Below are 23,123 nucleotides of genomic sequence, written 5' to 3'. Positions count from 1 at the left end.
AGTTCATTATTTTTATGGCTGAGTTATATTCCATTGTTTATATGTACCACACCTTTTTTTTTTTTTAAATCCATTTCTGTCTATGGACATTTAGATTGTTTCCATGTCTTGGCTATTGAGAATAGTGCTGCAATGAACACAGGGATGCATGTATCTCTTTGAATTAATGTTTGTCTGGATATATTCCTGAGGCTGGGATTGCTGGATCACATGGTAATTCTATTTTTAGTTTCTGAGGAACCCCCATACTGTTTTCCATAGAGGCTACACCAACTTATATTCCCACCAATGGTGAAAATGATCTTTTTATTATAGTCTTCTAGAGCCTGTTGTCCCATAAGTACCAAATATGTGAATATTGGAAATGAAAGCAGTTATGGATGAATTTTATCAAATCGATTTGCCTATTTAGTGGGTAACTGCAAACAACTAATATATTGGGTAATTTATATGCTTTACTTCAGTGCAAATAGATATTGAACAGATTCTCTGACCATTTTTTTTGATAGGAGCTAATATGTAGACACACACAAGGCTTGCTTTCTCTTTTTTCCTGTCTGGACAATACTAACAATCTGGTCATAAATTGTACTGCTCCTCTGAGCTTATAATTCCTCATTTTCCTGTTCCAATATCTCCTAAGATTTTATCTTAAGTTCTTCTATCCTTAATTTATTGCTATTTTTCCCATGCATATGCCTGTAAAAATTCATGTTTTAAGTGTGTTTGTGAAAAGTTTTGGATTTTGTAAACCACCCTAAAGACTTTAAGGAGAAAAGTAAAATATAAAGCACCATATGTCAAAGTCAAAGTTATTGTTTGAGCATTTTATTTCATGTAAATGCCTATAAAATTTATAAAACTGGTTAAGAAAAAAGGTTTTAATATCTCTGAATAACTGTAAAAGAAACAGGAGGAACATGGTTAAAGGCAGATGGAAATGATCAGTAACTGGAAAATCTATTCAGTATTACATCTATCTGCAAACCATGTAAAATCTTCTACATAATATAAAAATATTTTAAACAGCAAACCATTTCTTTTGCATGCACTTAATTACCAGAAAAAATGATCTAGAGTAATCTGGGAAATATTCATATATTTAATACTGTCAATATTTTAGAATGTATTAAAAACAATCTTGGAGTTCCTGTCGTGGTGCAGTGGTTAACGAATCCAACTAGGAACCATGAGGTTGCGGGTTCGATCCCTGGCCTTGCTCAGTGGATTAACGATCCGGCGTTGCCGTGAGCTGTGGTGTAGGTTGCAGATGCAGCTCGGATCCTGCGTTGCTGTGGCTGTGGTGTAGACCGGTGGCTGCAGCTCCGATTAGACCCCTAGCCTGGGAACCTCCATATGCCGCGGGAGCGGCCCAAGAAATAGTTAAAAAGACAAAAAAAGTAAAAATAAAAATAAAAATAAAATAAAATAAAATAAAAAAACAACCTTTACTTCAAGCATTACTGTTTTCAAATTGATGGAGTTTGCATGTCTCTAAGATTTTTTTTAATAAGCAATCACAAAAAACTGATACTTTCTAATTACACCTAACTAGTTACTGATAGTTTCTAATTATAGCTAACTTTCCTTGGAGAAGAGTAAAAAATATTATGGAACAATAGAATCTAAATTTGGAAGCATGTCTTTGTATAGCTAAAAGCAATTATGGTTATTTAGCAATAAAGTTTGTGAATGAATCACAAAAAAAGTGAATGAAAACAAAACAGAAAAATCTGTAATTTTTTCGATTTAGTCTTAAATTCCAATTAAAGTCAGCATCGCAAGTCTTACTGCAAACAAAGCTATGTATGGCACAATTATAGCCAGAAAACAAAAGACTATGAAGAGCAGCCACCAGTTAAAATCAGACCCTCAGCCTTAACTCTTCTACACACTTCTGCACCCATTCAGGAATATGGGCACCTCAAAAAGGTTGCAAGATGGATAACTCAACAGATAAACCATTTGTTGCTACTCAGTGCTTCTACATCTGGTCGGATTTCCTGCTACTGTCCACTTATCTACTCTCCTCACTAAATTGTCCTCTACATATGCTCTGCAGATGCTCTGAAGTAACAGGTATCTCTTCTTTTGTCTAATTACATACAGATTTTTTTTTCATATTATTTTATATTATAGGTTATTGTAAGACACTGAATATAGTTCCCCATGCTAGACTGTAAATCCTTTTGCTCAGCTACTTTATGTACTGTAGTTTGTATTTCATCCCCTGTCCTCTCTTTCACCTTTGATTGTAACCATAAGTTTGTTTTCTATGTCTGTGAGTCTGTTTTTATTTTGTAAATAGATTTATTTGTATTATTTTTAGAGACTGTTTAAAATTGTGCCCCCCCCCCAAAAAAAAACCTCTAAAAATAAACTTACCAAGGAGATGAAAGAACTATAGGCTAAAAACTATAAAACACTGATAAAGGAAATTGGAGATGATTCCAAGAAAAAGACATCCCATGCTCTCGGATTGGAAGAGTTAATATTGTTAAAACAGTCATGCTACCTAAAGCAATCTCAGATTTCATGCAATGACTATCAAAATAATTGGGACAATTTTCATAGAACTAAAACAAATAGTGTTAAAATTTATATGGAGCCAAAACAGATCCAAAATTGCCAGAGCAATCCTGGGGAAAAAGAACAAAGCTGGAGACATAACCCTTCCAGACTTCAGACAATATTACAAAGCTACAGTAATCAAAACAACATGATATGGACACAAAAAAGGACATATAGATCAATTTAACAGAATAAAGAGACCATAAATAAAACCATATATATATATATGGTTAATTTATCCATGACAAAGCAGGCAAGAATATGCAATGGAGAAAAGACTTTTCTCAGATGAGAAAAGTCTCTTCAGCAAGTGGCATTCGAAAAGCTGTATATCTATATGTAAACCAATGCAATCAGAATATTCCATCACACCATACACAAAAATAAATTCAAAATGGTTTTAAAGACCTAAATGTAAGACATGACACCACAAAACTCTTAGAAGCGAACATAGGCAAAATCTTCCCAGACATAAATTGTAGCAATATTTTCTTAAATCAGTTTCTCAAGGCAAAAGAGATAAAAGCAAAAATAAGCAAATTGGATCAACTCAAAAGTAAAAGACGTAAATATCTTTATTTGGTATCCTCAGAGCTCATCCTAATAAGTTCCGTTTTCACTTTGGTTCTTAATAAGTGAAGACCAAAAGCATTATGCTCTCAGAAGGATCTACTTACACTATATGTTCTAATCAACTGATAGTATGTGGATAGAAAAAACTATATCCCCTATCCATTGCTTTACTGAATATTTTTTGTGGTATTTATGTTTCTTTTCTTGCATGGTATGCTGTTATTTTTTAATATAGTTGCATAAGGATCAGTGGTCTTAATATTTGAATTCCAAATGTGAAAGGACAGGTCCAAAAGGTCAATACCAGTTCCCTTCTTTCCCTCATGGCTCTTATACATCATGAATTTAAGCTGTATTCTTTTCCAAATTTAGATCATACGATTCAATCTTTACATATTTAAAGACTCCACTGTAACAACACAAAGTTAATCAGATTAAATTAATCATGATGTTACCTTGATAATTATTCAACTACTTATAAATTAAACATCCAAGTAAAATATATATAAGATTATATTATATATACTACATTTAAAACTTTGGAAAAATAGTATATTGAATATGGAAACTATTTAAATCTGGATTTCACTCTTTAATTTATTCTGCATTCCTAAGAACACTTGACTAAAATTCAGATGAAATTTTAAAATGCACTATTTTTAATGCTAATCTCTAGAGCTATAAAACACATCAGAGCTGTTGGGTATAGGTATGGTATTTTGTTTGTGTGTTACAAGCAATTTGAGAAAAAAAATTGACAGCTTCCATTGACATTATTCAGTGAACAATAATTAATTAAATTTCAACCTACTGCATATGTAGATAAGCAAGTAGTACTTGTTGAGGTGTTAGACCTAATGAACTTATTTGGAGATTTTAATGAAGAATAGAATGATGTCTTAAAACAAACAAAAATCAGACCCAAAACCCTCAAAAAGTAGAGTAAAAAACAGGTAAATGAATTAACTGTTTATGGCTGTTGTTAAGGATGAACAATATGTAACCCCATTACACATATTGATAATAACAGATAAAGTAAGGCCAGACTTATAGGGGAATTGAGTACATTTACAAAGGTACTTGTAACAGAAATCTCTGATTATAGAGAAAGGCCTTAGTTTTCAAAGGACACTCTGAAAGTAGAGAAATCTGTAATTGCTTTGTAGAGTAGTTCAAACTGCTGAGGCAGCATTGTGAATTCAGTAAAAAACTGAACGATACTTTATGGAATGAAACAGTATTGAATTGGTTGTTAACACAAGCAGGCCTCAAAAACAACATAATACTAAAATTCTAAGAACTGTGCGGAAGTACAGAGCAGGGGAAAAAACTTTCAAAATGTGTTTATGTTCTCCTATATAAATATGTTCAAGAACTGGAAAATACCCATAAATATATTTTTCTAAAGAGCATCAATAAAATTCAGTGGTTCTCACATTTGATTTGCATAAATGTCATCTGGGAAACCAGATAAAATTTGGATTTCAAGCCTCCTCACTCCAAGAAATGTGGATGAGCAGGTCTGGGATGGAAGCAAATCCCTGTTTTTACTAAGAAAACCACGTGACTCTTAGGTCTCACTTTGAAAACCTCTGCTAAGCATTTCATCATATATCAGGGAAAGAGAAAACAGCATCAAAAATCAATGACATAGTTGTTTGTTTCTTTTTCCCTAAAGTGCATAGATGTGATTTATTATAGGGCTTATCTTAGGGGGAAAATGGACTAATCACAGAAACGGCATGAGTGGAACTATGGAGTTTGTTTCTTTTTTGTCTTTTTGTCTTTTTAGGGATGCACCTGCAGCACATGGAGGTTCCCAGGCTAGGGATCCAGTTGGAGCTACAGCCGCTGGCCTACATCACAGCCGCGGCAACTCCAGATCCAAGACGCGTCTGTGACCTACACCACCCCTTAGGGCAATGCCGGATCCCCAACCCACTGGGCGAGTGGGCGAGGCCAGGGATCGAACCTGCAACCCCATGGTCCCTAGTCAGATTCATTTCCACCGCACCACGATGGGAACTCTCTGAAATTTGCTTCTTGAGTCAGATATGCATTACCTACATGAATCATTATAAAAACATCCTAATTTTAAAATACTGAAAAGTAATTCTAATGTGGCATTTCAGTGACTAATTATACAAATCATAAGAGAATCTAATAAAGACAGTAAAGAAAATGATATATCATCTTGGATATATACTTTAATAGTAGACATAAGCTATTTTATTAGAAGGGTTTTTTGGACTGGTTTTATTTTGTTTTAGTTTCTCTAAAGATTTCTATGATTTAACTGAGAATAAATAAAAAAGAATGGTGCTTTCTTCTAAGTTGTCTTGAGGAAAATACATTTGCATTTGACACTTTTTGGCATTCATATGGTGAAATCTCATACGCTCCCCAGTGTCCATTTTGCAATTGTAGTGATAGAGTCACAAAGCACATACTTTTCTTCCTACATTAAATATGGAAATAGAAATTACTATGTTTTCTAACTTCACTCATTTCTCATCCCAAATCATAATTCAGCTGAAAAATAATAATGATAGCAACAATTCGTAAGCATGGCTGAGCACTCACTACTGGGACAATCAGTGCTGCATGAATCACCTTATTTAATCCTCTTGATAGCCTTTGAAATAGGTACACTCGTTAGGAGTGCAATGTAGATGAAGGAATGTAGATGAATGTCTTAGATGGAAGAAGCAATTTCCCCAAAGTCACAGAACTAGCTAACCATGTAGGAAGAGAAGTGGGTTGAATGTCAAGTGGAAAATGCATTAGATTATGAGACATGGAAGCCTAACATACCTTTCTTCCTCAGTTTGTTTTGAGCAAGAAATGATTTTCTTTAGAGGCCCTACCATTTTAAGGTAGTATTTTTTACAGGAATGGGCTGAGGGAGACAGATTAATAAAATATAACCTGTTCCTTCAATGAATCCACGATCTAGTGTGAGAAAAAGATATATAAACAAATAATTCTGAACTCCACCTATTAATAAAATTAAGATGATTCATGGGTTCTATAACAAAAATACTTTATGCTGTCTTTTGAGTGACAGGACATATATGACATATTAACAGCATTTAATTTGGTTCTTGTATGATGGTAAAAGATTGCTATAGAAAATGGTAGAAGTGTTTTGGGCTGAGGGAACAAAAAGGAAACCTACTAATGACAGACACCCTCTACCAATTACGTAATGAGTATCAAACACAAGCGTTAAAGGCAGTGCATTATCTCATTTAATTCTATAAGCTCAGTCTTATTTTTCTAGGAAATTGAAATAAAAAGAGATTAAATGATTTACCAATGGTCACCACCAAATAAATATCACTGGGGATTGAGCCTAAAGAAGTCTGACTTCAGTGCACAAGCTCTTAGCAGCAGCACAGCAGTTATTCCCACCTGAAAACTTGGTTGACACATTTGGGGATGAGCAGAAGAGTATAATTAGATTGTAGTGATTGCGAAGGACATAATGTGAAATGAGGCTGAAGAGTGAGATTAGGAACAGATTGTGGATGGCCTGGGATATCCTACAGCAGAGTTTGGAATTCACTCTATAAGCAATACTCAGTGACTGCTAAATACGAGGAGAAGTTTAATGATCAGACACATGTCTTAAGGAAGGCAACTCTAGAAGCAGTTTGGAATCAGAATATGAAAATAATTTAGGCAGGCTGAGGATTTTGGAAAATATTAAAAATAGTTTACACGTGAGTTTAAAGAATAAAATCAAGGCAAATGGGATAAATTTCTAGAAGCAACAACTTCTTTAAGTACTATTATAATGACAGAACTGACAGAATTTGCCCATCTATTTTATGTGCAGAAAGTGGTCCAAGGATAGTTAATTACATTAACAAAAGCTTGTAACTGTTTATTATAAAGCAGGCCTTGCTTACATTCAGCCAATTAATCCTCATAAAATCATGAAGAATGTACCATTAATATCCATTATATAAGGGAAGAAACTGAGGCAAAAAAAAAAATAGCTAAATACTTTGCCATGTATCTTTCAGCTAGTAAGAGAGCAAAATCTGAACCCAGTTAGTGCATTTCATTGGAAGGGTTGCAATTGATATTTGGGAAACAAGACAACGAATAAGTTCTTAGGTCTTGGAAAACTGACAATAGAATATTCGCATCATAATTTTGAGAGGGACATTACCAGGGGGAAACTGGCAAGCTGCTCAAAGAGATTCTCACCAGATGGTTTTGATCTGTGTGTATTTGCCAAATGTAGTTTAAACCCTCAATCTTTAAGGCTCCAGAACTCGATATTATCTGTGTCCCCAAAGTAATCACATCTATGAATTCTAATTCACAATAACAAAGCTTATGATAAAAAGATATACAATGTCACAATGTCAGTTCATTTTTTATAAGGAGAGATATACTTCTTAGAATCAGATCAGCTTCACCATCATTCTCTCACTCTGAATAGGCTTTATGGAAAGCCATGTCATAGTTGGAATTTTTCTTAGTGAGCATGGAAATTGATTTAGTTATATCACACATGAGCAAAGCAGGCTCTGCTAGCCTAATGTGCCATTCTCTGTAAGTAAGATTTGACTACCACGAAGATAAGTATCTAAATTAACCCCAAGAGAAATCCTCTCCCAGCTGGAGTCTGGATAAGTGATGCCAATATATGTATAGATGACTTCTCTCTTATTCTTCATTTGCTAAGCAATACCATCCATGATGTCTCATACATGCATATGATTGTATAACTACATAGTTAAATATCGGACCATATAGTGTACATACTATATATATCTATATATCCATATATCTGTATCTATCTATCACAATATATACTAACACAATGATTCACATTGCAAACTGGTCTTGACCCATCTCTATTCTTTTCCATTATATGGCAATTTAAAGTGTTGAGTCAAGTTCTCAATCTTATTCCCTCATTTCCAAAAGCTTATTTAGTGAAGGCAGAGTTTGACCTAGAAAGTACCATTTATGATTAGGTCCACTGTAGAGACGTGGATATTAAATTATTGAGGAGCTACCTACCCATAGGAATCAAGCAAGAATTCAAAAGGGGACCCCAAGCAAAATGACAATAATAGCCATTATAATAAATATAATCAATAGTTATGATAGTAGTGTTCACAGCTTCCACATCCAATGCACTTTATTTCTTAAAAATTTTTATGACATTTGACATGAAATTTATTTATTTATTGTTATTTCCCCCAATCACTTTATATATAACTTAACATTTATAATAATTTTATGTGATGGTAACATAAGAAAAGTTTTGTTTTGTTGTTTGTTTACATACCAGGGCATTGAAGTTATTTGCGTGTATACTACTAAGCTGAAATTCAAACCCAAGTATTCTAGTTCCAAAGTGTGCAAGCCATGCAAAATACCAGAAACAGGGACATGAACCCTTCAGTGTTTGAGTCACCACAAAGCCCAATTAATTAATTCTCTCCTAATATTTTAGTGGCACAAATGAATATGAACTATCGATCACAGTACCTCACTCTTCATACTTGTCCTAACATTTGTGCAGCATATATTTTCTTTATTTGAATATTTACCATATTGTCCTACGTGAATGAGGAAAACGTAACTGAGAGAAAAAAGCTGAACATCCTCGCTCCTAAAGTAAACTTGCATTTCAATAGTCATGGATAAAAGATTTCTCTCCTTTGCCTAAATATTTTCATTTTGGCATTTTCAAAACTGAAGAAGAAAAAAAAAAAAAACTTCCCAGGCAACTTTTGCCCTGTCAAGAGGAAAAGCGAATGAGTCTATTTATGTGTTTTAATAGTCTCCTCAGGGAGATAAAACCAAGTGCAGTGCTAACCACTGTCCTTTTCATGAGGACGAAGCTCTACAGAGAGGACAGGGCAATGAGACTCTAGAGACTAATATATTATCTACATTAAAAAAAAGGCAACATTAATCTGCATGATGGAATTACAAAGTGACTAAATGTCTGGCAAGACCCAGAACCCTGGTTAAGTCCCTATAGAGCCCAGCAACATCTAACACATCCTAATTTCAAGGGTTTACGTAGTAATGCTATTTTACTGTAGCAAATATATTATGATATGCCACAAAATGGAAATCAATTTCACAATTATGTGTGGTCTAAGATTAAACTCATCATTTCACTCTACACACGGGCAGGCAGATCATTTAGGCTGTTAGAAGGAAAAATAAAGCCAAGGCAAAATAATCACAGATAAATGTTTCTCTTTCAGCAAATGTCAGTTTTATAATTTTAAATCATCAGCTTACTTTTCTCATATTTATGAATCATAATTTACTTAGCCTTGTGAAAAGAACAAACAACTAACAGCTGTATTTTATAAAAATGTAATGCATACATTCAATGTCAAACTTCTTAAACCAGAACCTACCTAAAGAGATGAAAAATAGTTATAATTCAACCTTTTTGAAGATTGGAATGACTTGCTTTACTGAAAATATCTTCATAGAAGTTATTGCCATTTTATTTTGTATACTCTAATCAATTCTGTATATGGTAAGTCTTAAGATCAATTCATACTCAAGATTTAGTCTCCAGATGATAGCCGGTGGTCTTTTAAGTTGATTCACTGGTGCACAGTTTAACCCATGACTGTATCATGTCACCTGAAGTGCACATACGGTAACTCAATTTCAATGCATACTTAAAATATACACTCTGGGATTTCCTGTTGTGGCTGAGTGGGTTAAGAACCCAATTAGTATCCATGAAGATGTGGGTTCAATCCTTTGTCTCTCTCAGTGGGTTAAGGATCTGGCATTGCTGTGAGCTGTGGTGCAGGACACAGATGCAGCTCAGATCCCATGTTGCTGTGGCTGTGGCGTGGGCCGGCAGCTGCAACTCTGATTCAATCCCTGGCCTGGGAACTTCCATATGCCACAGGTGCAGCCCTAAAAATAAATAAAAAATAAATAAATAAATAAAAACACCTATACTCTGAGTTGTGTGTGATAGTGAATGGTCTGAGAAATACTTGCATTCAAAAAGCATTTGCCATTATCTTGTTAATAGGCCCTATTGCTTTACATCTACAAGGGATGCAAATAACTGATAATTCTACACTCATTAAGAAAATCTCCAGTGACTTACTTCAGTTAAATGTTGCAACAGGCATGTTTAGCACTACTTTTGGGATTGGTAAAATTCCAAAAGTCTGTAAATTAAAGTTCTGCAGAGTGCTATCAAATATGCATAATGAAGCCCAAGATGTAAATTAAGAAGATTTATATGGCTGCATTCTGCTTACGTTATTCAACAGCCATGCCTCACAGGCTTTTATGAAGCAAATAAAGTGTTCTTTTTCTTGAATTCCATTTTAAATGGTCGCTATGGATTTATTCATACATTACTAGGTTCACTCATTATAAAATGAATTGTCATTTTAAATCTATAATTCATCTTAAAGGTTTATCACAGAACACAGTCAAATTACATGGTACTCCATGCATACTGCTGCAAAGACGGGGTCTAACGAGATATGAACAGCTCAAACAGATTCAGAACTAATGTACAGCATTTATATTGATAGTCTTTCAAAACATATCCAAGAATTGTGACTCTCAAACAATTTTCCTATCTTCCTAAACTGCTGACCTTGCCATATTCACTCTGAAATTTGAAGAACGTTATTATAAGTTTGATAAACAATGCTAAGATTTATTAAGAGGAATATATGAATTTTATATACATAGAGACAATTTAGTACCACATATAATTATTTTGATTACATAGGTGTGTATCCTAATATTGGAAGTGTGAGGCCTAGGTTCTTGAAAATACACATTATTTTATATAATAGTTAAACAACAAAATAGTATCTAAGTCTTCAGATCATATGCTACAGTTAGACAAAAGCATCTGAAAAGAAGAACTGAACATACAGGAAAATTCGGCATTTCATTTAAAGAAACTCTTCTAACAGCTTGTGACTAAAACCTACAGGGAAAGGGTTTCAAGTGGAATTAAGAACTAATGTTAAGAGGAGTTCCCGTTGTAGCTCAGAGGAAACGAATCTGACTGGCATCCATGAGGACACAGGTTTGATCCCTGGCCTTGCTAAGTGGGTTAAGGATCCGGCCTTGCCATGAGCTGTGGTGTTGGTCACAGACGCGGCTTGGATCCCACGTTGCTGCTGCTGTGGCTGTGGTGTAGGCCAGCAGCTCCAGCTCCAGCTCCATTTGGACCCCTAGCCTGGGAACCTACACATGCCGCAGATGCAACCCCGAAAAGACCTCCCCCCTACCCCCCGCAAAAAAAAAAAAAAACTAACGTTAAGGATTTAAGAAAACGTTTAACAAGTATAAAGCTATGCATACCTTTGAATGTTTATGTCTGCATGCTTTGGGAAATAAATGCCATGTTCAACTTAAGACTATCAGGTTGTTTTCTTACTGAAAATCAGCTTTTACTGGCACAAGTTAGAAATTAGTTTTCTCTTAGTTTCTGTTTATTTCCAATTAATTTCAGGGCATGAAAAGCATGTCAGAAATAATTTCATACTGAGTATTTTAAACAAAAAGAGAAGGATAAAGCAGACTCAATAATTATAAATCTATTAGTATCAAAGTGTCTGCAAGCTTTAAACAAAGATATGAATATTTTCCATTTAAAATTTTGCTCTTACACAGAACATACTGTCTCCTCAATTCACTGTAAATATTTCATCTGTCTGTTTCCATTATGGAGAAAGACTTTCATCTTTCTGGCAAGAAGGAATAGCTGGGGAAGTTTAACTTCAGCCTATTATTGTAACTCCCCTTCAATCTACTGCACCTAAGTAAGCATATCTCAGTAAGATTATTATCCATTAAACTTTACCTTAAAAAACAGGTACCTTAACATTTTACATAAAAGAGTTTATTTTAAATTAAAAGTTGCATACACCGCATTAACAAACTGAAGAATGAAAACCATATGATCCTCTCAAAAGATGCAAAAAAAAAAAAAGCTTTTGACAAAAATCCAGCACCCATTTTTAATAAAACCCTCCAGAAAGTGGGCATAGAGGGAAGCTACCACAACATAATAAAGACCATATATAACAAACCCACAGCTAACATCATTCTCAGTGGTGAAAAGCTGAAAGAATTCCCATTAAGATCAGGAACAAGACAAGGATGCCCACTCTCTCGCTACTTCTATTCAACATAGCTTGGGAAGTCTTAGCCACTGCAAGCAGAGAAGAAAAAAGAATTCAAACTGGAAGGAAAGAAGAAAAACTATCACTCTTGGTAGATGACATGATACTGTACCTTTCAACCCAGATAATCATTCCAGATAATCAAGTGTTAATGAGAGTTACAATTTACTTCACAAAATGGACATAGTGGATCAGAGGGGTAGAAAGTAAACATACTTTGGAATTGAAATCTACTAGAAGACATACTGGCAGCACCCATACAAATCAACACAGCTGAAGTGAATATCAATATTCATTCAGAAATCTAAAGCCTGAACATCTAGATAACAGGTAGAACTTTCTCTATTCAATCATATGTTTAACACATAAATCATCCATATAATGTATTTAACACTTAAACTAATAATGCAAAGGCACTTATTGAGTTTTTCTATTAGGTCTTGTTTTTCTCTGTCAACTATAGATCCTTTGAAATTGTAATTAAACATGATAGTACTTTCATGACAGTAGCATGCATTCACAAGTATATGCACATGCATGTGCACACACTCACACACACCTGTAAAACTCTGAGTTATTCAGAAGAAAGACAAGTGTGTCAATTCTTTGGCTATAAGTTTTTTTAGGCAGAAAATTGTCTTCATAAGTTCTATACAACCATATCCTTATATTCCTAAGAAAGAGTACATCTCTTCTTTTGCATTGCATTATATTACTAAAAGCATGTTCTGGAATATGATTTCAAGAGAGCTCTACTACTCATTGGTTCATCTGAAGGACAGAACTGTAATCTACTTCTTGCTAAGAGTGATAATAATCTAACACTTTTATGATGACAGATCTTAATTGAACTAAATTAAAGTTAAAATTTTAATTGGAAAGGGATTTTTACATTGCCACAACAAGAATCTATTCAATTTAGGCTACTGCCAGATTTATAATCTTATTCACTTATTTTGAGGCTATGCCCTTTTCTTAAGGGTAATTCTCAACTGAATGACACTAATAATGTAATATTTTAATCTCACTGACACTGGTAAATATTGTGATAAACTAGATATGTTTTTGGTTCTGCAGTTATAGTGCACATTTACTGAACAACAAACCAATTTCATTTATTGGAATTAGACTTCAGTCATGATTATGAATCTATTTGGAGGAAGAGAGAATTGTTTAAGTGGCCATGCAAAGAGGATTTAACTGAAAAATGTATACATTTGCCATGACTCATTGACCCCTTTCCAATAAATTCAACTTAACTTTAAACATTCCTTTTTATGTGTCACAGAGAATTTGAAATGCGCAGAGCTATTACAAAGAACGTCCAGATTTTTAATACGCAGTTTCTCTCTCATGGTAAAAGAACACTACTTCAGTAAAAACAAAAATTACTCTAAGTTTGCCTTACATTTGGAAATTCTTTCATTAACATAAAGATAAAACAAAAATTACTCTAAGTTTGCCTTACATTTGGAAATTCTTTCATTAACATAAAGATAAACTGTTAGAACTTATCCAATGACCCTTTCTTGTATGCTAAATGGCTGGTAAGAGTTTTGCAAATTTTAGCTGTAGAAGAAATGAAACCCTACCTAACAGACCTAGAGAACTATACAAGAGAATGGAAGATAATGATACAAAAACTACATATGAAAGAGTCCACTGCCTTATTTGTTCCCTTTTCCTCAAAGGTTTAACTTAACAGCCATCAAGATAAAAAGTAGCTGGCTTGACATGGATGGAAAAATATTGTGAAGAGGTTTTTCCTTCTTTAAGTAATGAAAACAGAATTCACCAACTGTGATGAAAAATACTTCCAACATATATAACTCTCAAAAGCCTTCTTTCCAGAATACATAAAGCACTCCTAAACATTAATAAGAGAAATGCAGAAAACTGAATAGAAAAATGGGCAAAAATCATACTGCAACTTTATAAAAGAAGCTTTCTAAATGAACGATACATTTCTGCAAGGGAAAAAAAAAAGTCATTAATTATTCCTAGATTCTTCCCTAGAGGAACCTAACATTGATCACACAGCTTGGACAGACATAGTGGTTCTCACTGCCTGGGAGATAGCCCAGATACCCACAGCCTCTCTGGCAGAACCCCTGGCTTTCCACAGCAACCTTCTTCCCCTGTTCTGTCACTATGTAGAGAAACAGTTGGTACAGCAGGTGGAGACTAGGATGAAGTTTGAATTGACCTATTGATGAGACTGTTCTGGAAATATGTGTATGTGGTAAGAGTTTAATCATCAGACACGAGCTATGTGGGGGTTATGCCTACAGGGATTCAGAGAGTCTGAGGACAGTTTTATGCACACACTTTTGTTTCCTCATCTATAATTTAGTCCTGTCCCTTTCTCATTTATCGTTCTTCTATCACCTCCACATTTATACAAGCTGGAATGCCACAGCTATGCTAATTTCATTAAGACTGGGTATCCTTTCAATTTGGGTATGTGATCCAGAGTACAAAACTTTTCAAGGAGCACAGAATATGGGTTCTTTAAGGAAACTAATTTATCAGGTTATCCATTACCAGCTGTAACATCTCTAAAATGCACATGGCTGAGCATGCATATGTAATTGAATGATAGTGCACAATTTCACCTTTCACAACCACCTAACCCCACTATGCAGAAGCAACGCCAAGTAGGTTGTGAGCCACATTGGAAGTCCTAACCCCACTATGTAGAAGAAAAACACATATATAGCAATTAAATGAATTTTATGGTAACATGTTTCCCTACTACACTAAATGCTCAAAGAGGCAAGTTTTAACGTACAATATTAACATAAGCAAAGTCTCTTTTAATCAAGAACCATATAAAATATGAAGGGATTCCTATCTTTTCTACTTCTAAAACTAAGCCTCATATTTGGATCAAGATATGCTGTCCCATAAAGAGGAATAATTTTCTAGGTGTCAAATTCATGATCATACATTGCCAGAACTAGAATTCAGAAATAAAATATCTGTCATAAAGGTTAATATTAAAATATTTGTTGAAATTAATAATGAAATAAAATATTTTCTAATGGAAAATATGGCAACTTTTTGCTTGTTTGGCAAGAAAATCTGCCTTATGCAAGGGGAGTTTACCAATTTAACAAACTAATTACAACAAAAATATTTTTAAAAATTACACTGAAAGCATGTATGTAATAAGGTAAATACATTTTATCAAAAATTTTACTGGCGCTGGAGTATTTAAAATAATAGTATTTCAACCTTAAAAGCATTTTTACGTTATATAAGTTGTCTCTAATTTAAAGAATAACTGGTCTAATAAGTACCCATTGGATATAGTTTTACTATATCTCTTCTTAAACATGCCTTCGAAATATGAGGGAGTAAATGACTTTGTACTAATGCTCTGGTAATAACATATTTTTAAACTAAAATAAACTACAGTATAATCTAATTGCATGTCAGAGAATATACAATTATTCATTTCAACAAAATTTAAATAGGATCAAGAAAATGTTTTATATTTTATATGACTGTGGCACAGAAGTGGAAGATTTAAAAGAATGAAATGATAAGCACCTTAACAAGATACTTCAAATTCATTCTAATGAATTATGTTAATAAGATTTCTTAGGTGTTTGTATCCACATATACCGAATTAATGAACATAACTGTTGATTAACATTTCTTCAATCAAAACTTAAATTCTTGCTTAACTTTTCTTCATTCTAGTAATATTATCCATTTGCATATGTGAGCTAGAGAAAATACAATGCTTTTATTTTTCTGATTAATGCATTTTAAAATTATTTTACTTGAAAATTATTTGTTAAAATTCATCCATTGTAATTAGTTTTTCAGTTGCGCACTACTGCACGAACACGAAGAGAATTATACTTGGAAGAATAGAAAATAATACCGTTTTCCTTGAGTATGTTTTCATGGATTATGGTGGCAAAAAATGTTATAACACAGATTCCATTTGAATGCTTTTACACACAGCATGTTTTATTTTGTAAATTTCAAAATGCTAATATTTGAGTTCCAATTTTGATATGGCTGAGTAAACTCCTACTTGATCTAATCCTCCTAATTTAAAATGAGTATAAACTCTTGAAAAAACTCCAAAAATTGAATGACCTTATGGTACGTCAAAATGATCAGAAACAGGCAGACTCTGGAGGTGTATCAAAACTTGAAAGAAAAAAAGAAAGAGATGAACAATAGACAAAAAAAATATAAAGCCAAAAGTTAACTCTTTGAAACACTAAAAAAAAATGATTAAAAGCAAACTAAACCTTTGTTTAAACAGATATAAAAATTAGAGTATAGAAATTACCAATATCAGGAATTCAAGACATGAACGCAAAGATGTACCTTCATAGATCTGATAGACATGAAAATTAAAATTTATTATGAATAAATGAATAAATTTAAAATTTAGAAATATACCCTTTAAAATATAATTTAGCAAAAATAACATAGGGTGAAATAGAAAATATTCATAGCCTGATCTCTATTGAATTTTTTTTTTTTTTTTTTTAGGGTCGCACTGAGCAAGGCCAGGGATTGAACCTGCATCCTTATGGATGCTAGTCAGGTTTGTTAACCACTGAGCCACTACGGGAAATCCAAAATTCATTGAATTCTTATTTTGAAATTTTTCATCAAATAAAATTCTAGGCACAGAATGGTTTCACTGGTGAATTCTATTTAAGAGTTAAGATATAGATAACAAAATTTGCACATCGTCTTTGTCAGGAATTAAAGAAAGAATACATTACAACTTTTGTATGAATCACCATATCTTTAATACTAAACCCTAAAAAATACATTCTTCTTAAAAAAAAAAAGACAGCGAAAGAGTCCCTATTGTGGTGCAGTGGAAACGAATCCAACCAGGAATCATGAGGTTGTGGGTTTGATCCCTGGCCTCGCTCAGCGGGTCAAGGATCTGTCATTATTGTGAGCTGTGGTATAGGTCACAGACGCAGCTCTGATCCTGCATCGCTGTGGCTGTGGCACAGGCCAGCGGCTACAGCTGATTCAACCCCTAGCCTGGGAACCTCCACACACCGCGGGTGTGGCCCTAAAAAGACAAAAAGAAGAAAGGAAGAAAAAGACAGCAAAAAGGAATAAAAGTACACAATTACCTTCATAAATAAATGACACCATACATATACAAAGTAATTTGTTCTGAGGAATATGCATTTATCTAATGGGGAAAGAGCCTTGTTTTCAATAAAGGATACTGAATTAACTGCATATTCATATGAAAAAATAAATAAAATTTATCTGTACATCACATCATATGCAAAAATTAAAGTTAGATTTATCATATATACCTCAATACAAAAGTTTAAACTATACAGCAACAGCTCTGATTAGACCCCTAGCCTGGGAATCTCCGTATGCCACAGGTGTGGTCCAAAAAGACCAAAGACAAAATAAACAAACAAACAAATAAATAAATGATAATTATACTTTTTCTAAATTTTCTATATAATAACAATATAATGCATATGAATATATTTTGTAAAATATGTAATTATTTTGAGCAGGCACATGGCAAAAGAAGCTAGAAAGAAGTTCACTAAGTATATGAAAAAATAGTTTTTCTTAGCATTTCCTTACTTCCTGACATTACCAGATACTCCAGGCTCATCCTGCATGTTTCCTGACCAAGTCCTAGAATGGGCTATTTCTCCAAGGAGAGTTGATTCTTTTTACTAGAAAATTTGTGTTGAAACCAACATCTGAACACTAGATATGCTTGGTGCTACTTGGGAGTCATTGCTTCTGGGGGACAAATCTATGTACTTAGGAATGTTATTAAATTTCTATGTATTTCATAAATTTGATATTCTCTTAAAACTTACTCTTAATGGCAGATGTATTTTGGGGTTAACTTTTCTTAATACAAATTAGAGAAATGACGAACACATTAATTCTAGGTTAAATATTTGCTGCTTATTTCCATCTTTCAATTGTAGGTTAATCTTGATTTTCTTTATTTTCTGATTTCTGTTTCATGGTGCACTGCATTATCACCTATGAGATTTAAGCCTAATTCTCACACTCAAGGAGATGCTGACTAAAATTGTTTCCTAATTTTTTTTTATAAATAAACTGCACCAAGTATATTGTAAGCACCATGAAGATTCCACCCTAGATTACATTTAGTTCCAGCTGCCAGTCCATCCGACATTGAATTTACAGACTAAGCTCCCACTGAGCACTCCTCTTTCTACTTCGGCAAATAAGAATCCATCTACAGTTAGATGGAAAAATAGACAGACAGATAGATAGAAAGACAGATAGATATATAGATAGAGACATAGCCATGTGAAAGCCAGAAATCTGGGTATTGTATTCAGAACAATTTGGTTACTTTGAATCTTTAGTGCCCAGAACAAATCTTAACCTTTAGTAATATTTCAATGAATAATTATTGAAATATCTGTTGAACAAATAAATTATCTTTTGCTTGGACACAAACATAATCATCCACATCTGACAAGTAGCTTCCAGCTCTAATCCACTGTGTTCAGGCCATTGACCTGTTGTCATTCTGACTGATGCCAGCAAATAAAACTATGTTCATATTTCTTGTACTGAGTTTCAGTAGTTGTGTTTTCTGGTAAAATTTTGCTCATGGCCCTTGGTAAAGAGCTGACACTGATTAAGTATCCTACTCAAACTTACATCTGCCAAGCAAAGAAAAACCTGCTCTCTGCTGTTGGCAAGATGGACAATCCTGACAAACATAAATAGCCTCAGGCATACCCAGAAAAATATTGTCTTCAACCTACTGTTTATACAACTCACTTCATAAACCCACTTTGCCGCAGATCCAATTTGCGGTTTCTAAAGCGTATGCCAAAATTTATGCCTTTCTATTTGTTACAGCATTTCACTCCTCCATATGCAACAACTTACATATACAATTCAAAATCATATACACAATTTCACAATTTGTATCCCTAAACAGAAATGTTTCAACACCTCTTTTTAGTCTACCTGTTGGAACGGATAACCTGAGTCAATATAAATCCTGAGAGTACTATTGAATATTTTTGTATATGGGTTTGGTCTACCAAGCATACTTTAACATTTGTTCAACAGACAGATTACACTTTATTTGAGAGTCATTTACTCAATTGGCTGAAAGATCCAAGACATCCAAACATAGCCCTTCTTAGGCTATTCTCAGTAAAACAAACAAAGTTTTTCTTTGGAATTTAAAATTTCCAATGTAGAAAACCATAAGTAAAATATAATAAAAAGATGGTCTGGTTTGGATGAAGTCAGAACATCTGCTAGTGATGATAGATTCCCTCCTATTCTCAGGGACAAATTTCTTCTCAATAGAAAGTATCAATGAGCGAATTGCATGAAATACACAAATGTTCAGCTTCCCTCCTACAGACACTTTCAAGATTGTGATCCAGGAAGTTGGATCTATCTAGCATTTATCTTTCATTACCTTTCAGGAACATTGGGAAAAGATATGAATCGTATGTATTTTGGGGGATTTTTTTGTGGATTATAAGAGAGCTTCTCTCACTATTCATTTTCCATTAAAATTAAAGTAAAATCTTAAAGCTTTGAGGGCCTTTAAGTCCTCCATGATCTTACACACGTGTATATTTAAAAGTCATTTTCTAATACTGTCCACATTCTTCACTACTTTCTGTCCACAACAGCTTTCTTGCTGTTCATGATATATACTAAGCACCATCATCAAAGCTTTGTTCTTGTTTTTCCCTCCACTTGAAATGTTTTTCCCTCAAACAGCCACATCGTCAGTAGTATCTCACATCCCTTCAAGTAGAACTCAAATATTTTTCCCACAACGGGTCCTTCTCTGACAACATTATACCCATTAACATGTTTTATGATTCATCTATTCTCATGCTCACTTTTTATTTATAATAATTACCACAAAGGTTTACAGTATCCATTTATTTATAATAAAATTATTACCTATTTCTCACTCTAGATCGCAAATTTTATAAGTGTAGGGAGATTATCTGCTTGATTCACTATTGTATATAGTTAACCAAGTACTAGTAAAACTAAGCTAGGGTCACAATTATTACCTTAATCTATGAGAATTGCTACATGTAAGTACATTGCCCTACCCTAAATGGAACTCTCCTGAGTCACATAGTGCACAGACTACAATCTGTATATGTCTACCCTAATTACATCCTTGGAATCTATAAAAGTGACTGGCATAAAAGAAGTTCCATAAATATTTTTGGATTATTATTTTATAATAGCAAAAGTGCCATATTGAAACATTTGGTCTCAGAGCTATATGAGACCGTCTTGTAATTTTGTTCATTCTCATTCTCACTCAGTATTAGCTTGTCTTGCAGCATGAGGCTGGATTAGAATATTTTCAGTTCTAAAGCCCAATGGCACTTGTGTTAGTTATTGTATACTAAGATGTTTTAAAAACCAAACCAAAAATAACTAAAGCACAAAGATAATAGGTTTGTTTGTTTGTTTGTTTGTTTTGCTTTTTAGGGCCTCATCCACAGCACATAGAAGTTCCCAGGCTAGGGGTCAAATCAGAGCTGCAGTTGCCAGCCTACATCACAACAACACAGGATCTAAGCCATGTCTGAGACCTACATCAACAGCTCAGGGAAACACTGGATACCCTGACGCTCTGAGCAACGCCAGGGATCGAACACGCACCCTCATGTATACTAGTTGGATTCATTTTCACTGCACCACAATTGGAACTCTGACAACAGATTTGTTCTTCTTTCTCACAGAAGTGTCTAAGGTAGATGTTTCTAATTATAGGATGATTCTCTTTTATATAGTTATTAAAAAATATAGGCTTTTTCCCTCTTATGTCACTGGCACCCTCAGAATGTTACTGTCATTTTATTGAGATGTTGGAAGAGAAAGAGTATGGAGGAAGTATACCTATTATTCTTCATTAAGAAGTGATACAAAAACTCTACTCCCTTTTTATTAGCAAATGATCTAGTCACATGACCATAACAAAGTACAAAGAGGACTGGGCAATGTAATACCTAGCTCTATAAGTTCATTCTCACTAAAATTGTGTATCATAAAGGAGAGAATAGGGTTTTAGTAAAACTTAGCACATGAGGTATCTGAGCACACACTTATTTCTACAGATAGAATACACTCACACCACCCCCACCTCACAGTCAGAGAAAGACATGGGGAGATGGAACCTGTTGTTCCAACCACTTGTACCAAATAGGCGAAACTCCCAGATTTTCACTGGATATATTTCAGGTTTACATGTAATGCTTTGAAATTTGGATATTCTGTAACTGCTTCTTATAAACCTTGACCCAGATTTGATATACCCATTTCTACCTACATCCATTGGCAAGAACTACTCACATGGCCACACTTAATTGTACAGAAGTCAGAAAAGGAAGCCCCTAAGTGGGAAGCGATTGCCTAGCTACATGTGCACACTGCAGAAAAGATGATGGACTTACGTATATTTTAAATGTATTACTTGTCATGCCTGCTATACCCAAGTAGTAAAGTTCTTCTCTGACTTCTGCTAGAATCTTCAGATAGTATAAGATCCTCTACCAGGTTCTTCTAACATAACAAATAGGTTGAAATGATGACTATTCTTAAAAGGACCTAACTATGCTACACATTTTTTTTACATGTCATTTGTTACATGTGTGTCAAAAATACACCCAAGTTTGAAATACAATTCCTCTAAAATTCAAGCCAACCGTAATCCTTTGTTATTTCTTTTCTTGATGGGAGATTTGAGATAACAGAGATTTTTGTTGCTATATCATTTGTTCTTGTCTTTATTAGTTTCGTGATTGTTGTCCTTGTTTGGCAATACCTGAGTTGCCTGAAAGTAAATCATTCTCACTTTGGCTGGAAGGACCAGTCAATCTCAGAATGCCATGTGTTACAGTAACTTCCTCATATTATCAAACTACTTATTTGTCAATGACTTCTGCTAATATTTCACTATAAGGAAATGGTTTTTTGTTGTTGTTGTTTGTCTTTTTGCCTCTTCTTGAGCTGCACCCTTGGCACTTGGAGGTTCCCAGGCTAGGGGTCGAATCAGAGCTGTAGCCGCCGGCTTACACCACAGCCACAGCAACACGGGATCTGAGCCGCGTCTGTGACCCACACCATAGCTCTCGGCAACGCCAGATCCTTAACCCACCGAGCAAGGCCAGGCATCGAATCCACAGCCTCAGGGTTCCTAGTCAGATTCGTTAACCACTGCGCCATGGCGGGAACTCCAGGAAATGATTATAATACAGCTGGTTATCAAAATCAGATATTTCCTGGTTTTATCCCATTATCAAGAAAACCTATATTGCTCATTGGCATCACATGAAGATATACGACATCTGTGGTGGCTTTAAAACATCTTCACTATATTAAATATGTGAGTTTACGGATGAGTTGATTATCTTGATTTTAGTAATTATTTCACAGTTTTTATGTATATCTAACCATGTACACTTTACAAATATACAATTATGTTTGCAGATTATTCCTCAATAATGTTAAAGAATTAAAAAAAAAGAATATGTTCATAGATTCTTTGATACTTCTTTCTTAGAAGAGCAGGAACTTAATTCTTCTCTCTTGCTTATGGGATGATCTCAATAACTCATTTCTAACAAAGAGAATAAAGTGCAAATAGTGATGAATGATTTTGGAGATGGAGACCAGGTTATAAAATATATCATAGTCTCTTCCTTTTCTCTTGATACCCATTTTCTCTGGGGAAAGTTAAGTACCATCTCATGAGTAGAAGCCTGCCCATGTGGTGAGGAA

This window comes from Phacochoerus africanus, chromosome 10 (genome assembly GCF_016906955.1).
Source record: "Phacochoerus africanus isolate WHEZ1 chromosome 10, ROS_Pafr_v1, whole genome shotgun sequence".
Taxonomy (NCBI): Eukaryota; Metazoa; Chordata; class Mammalia; order Artiodactyla; family Suidae; genus Phacochoerus; species Phacochoerus africanus.
This window is presented reverse-complemented; position numbering follows the sequence as displayed.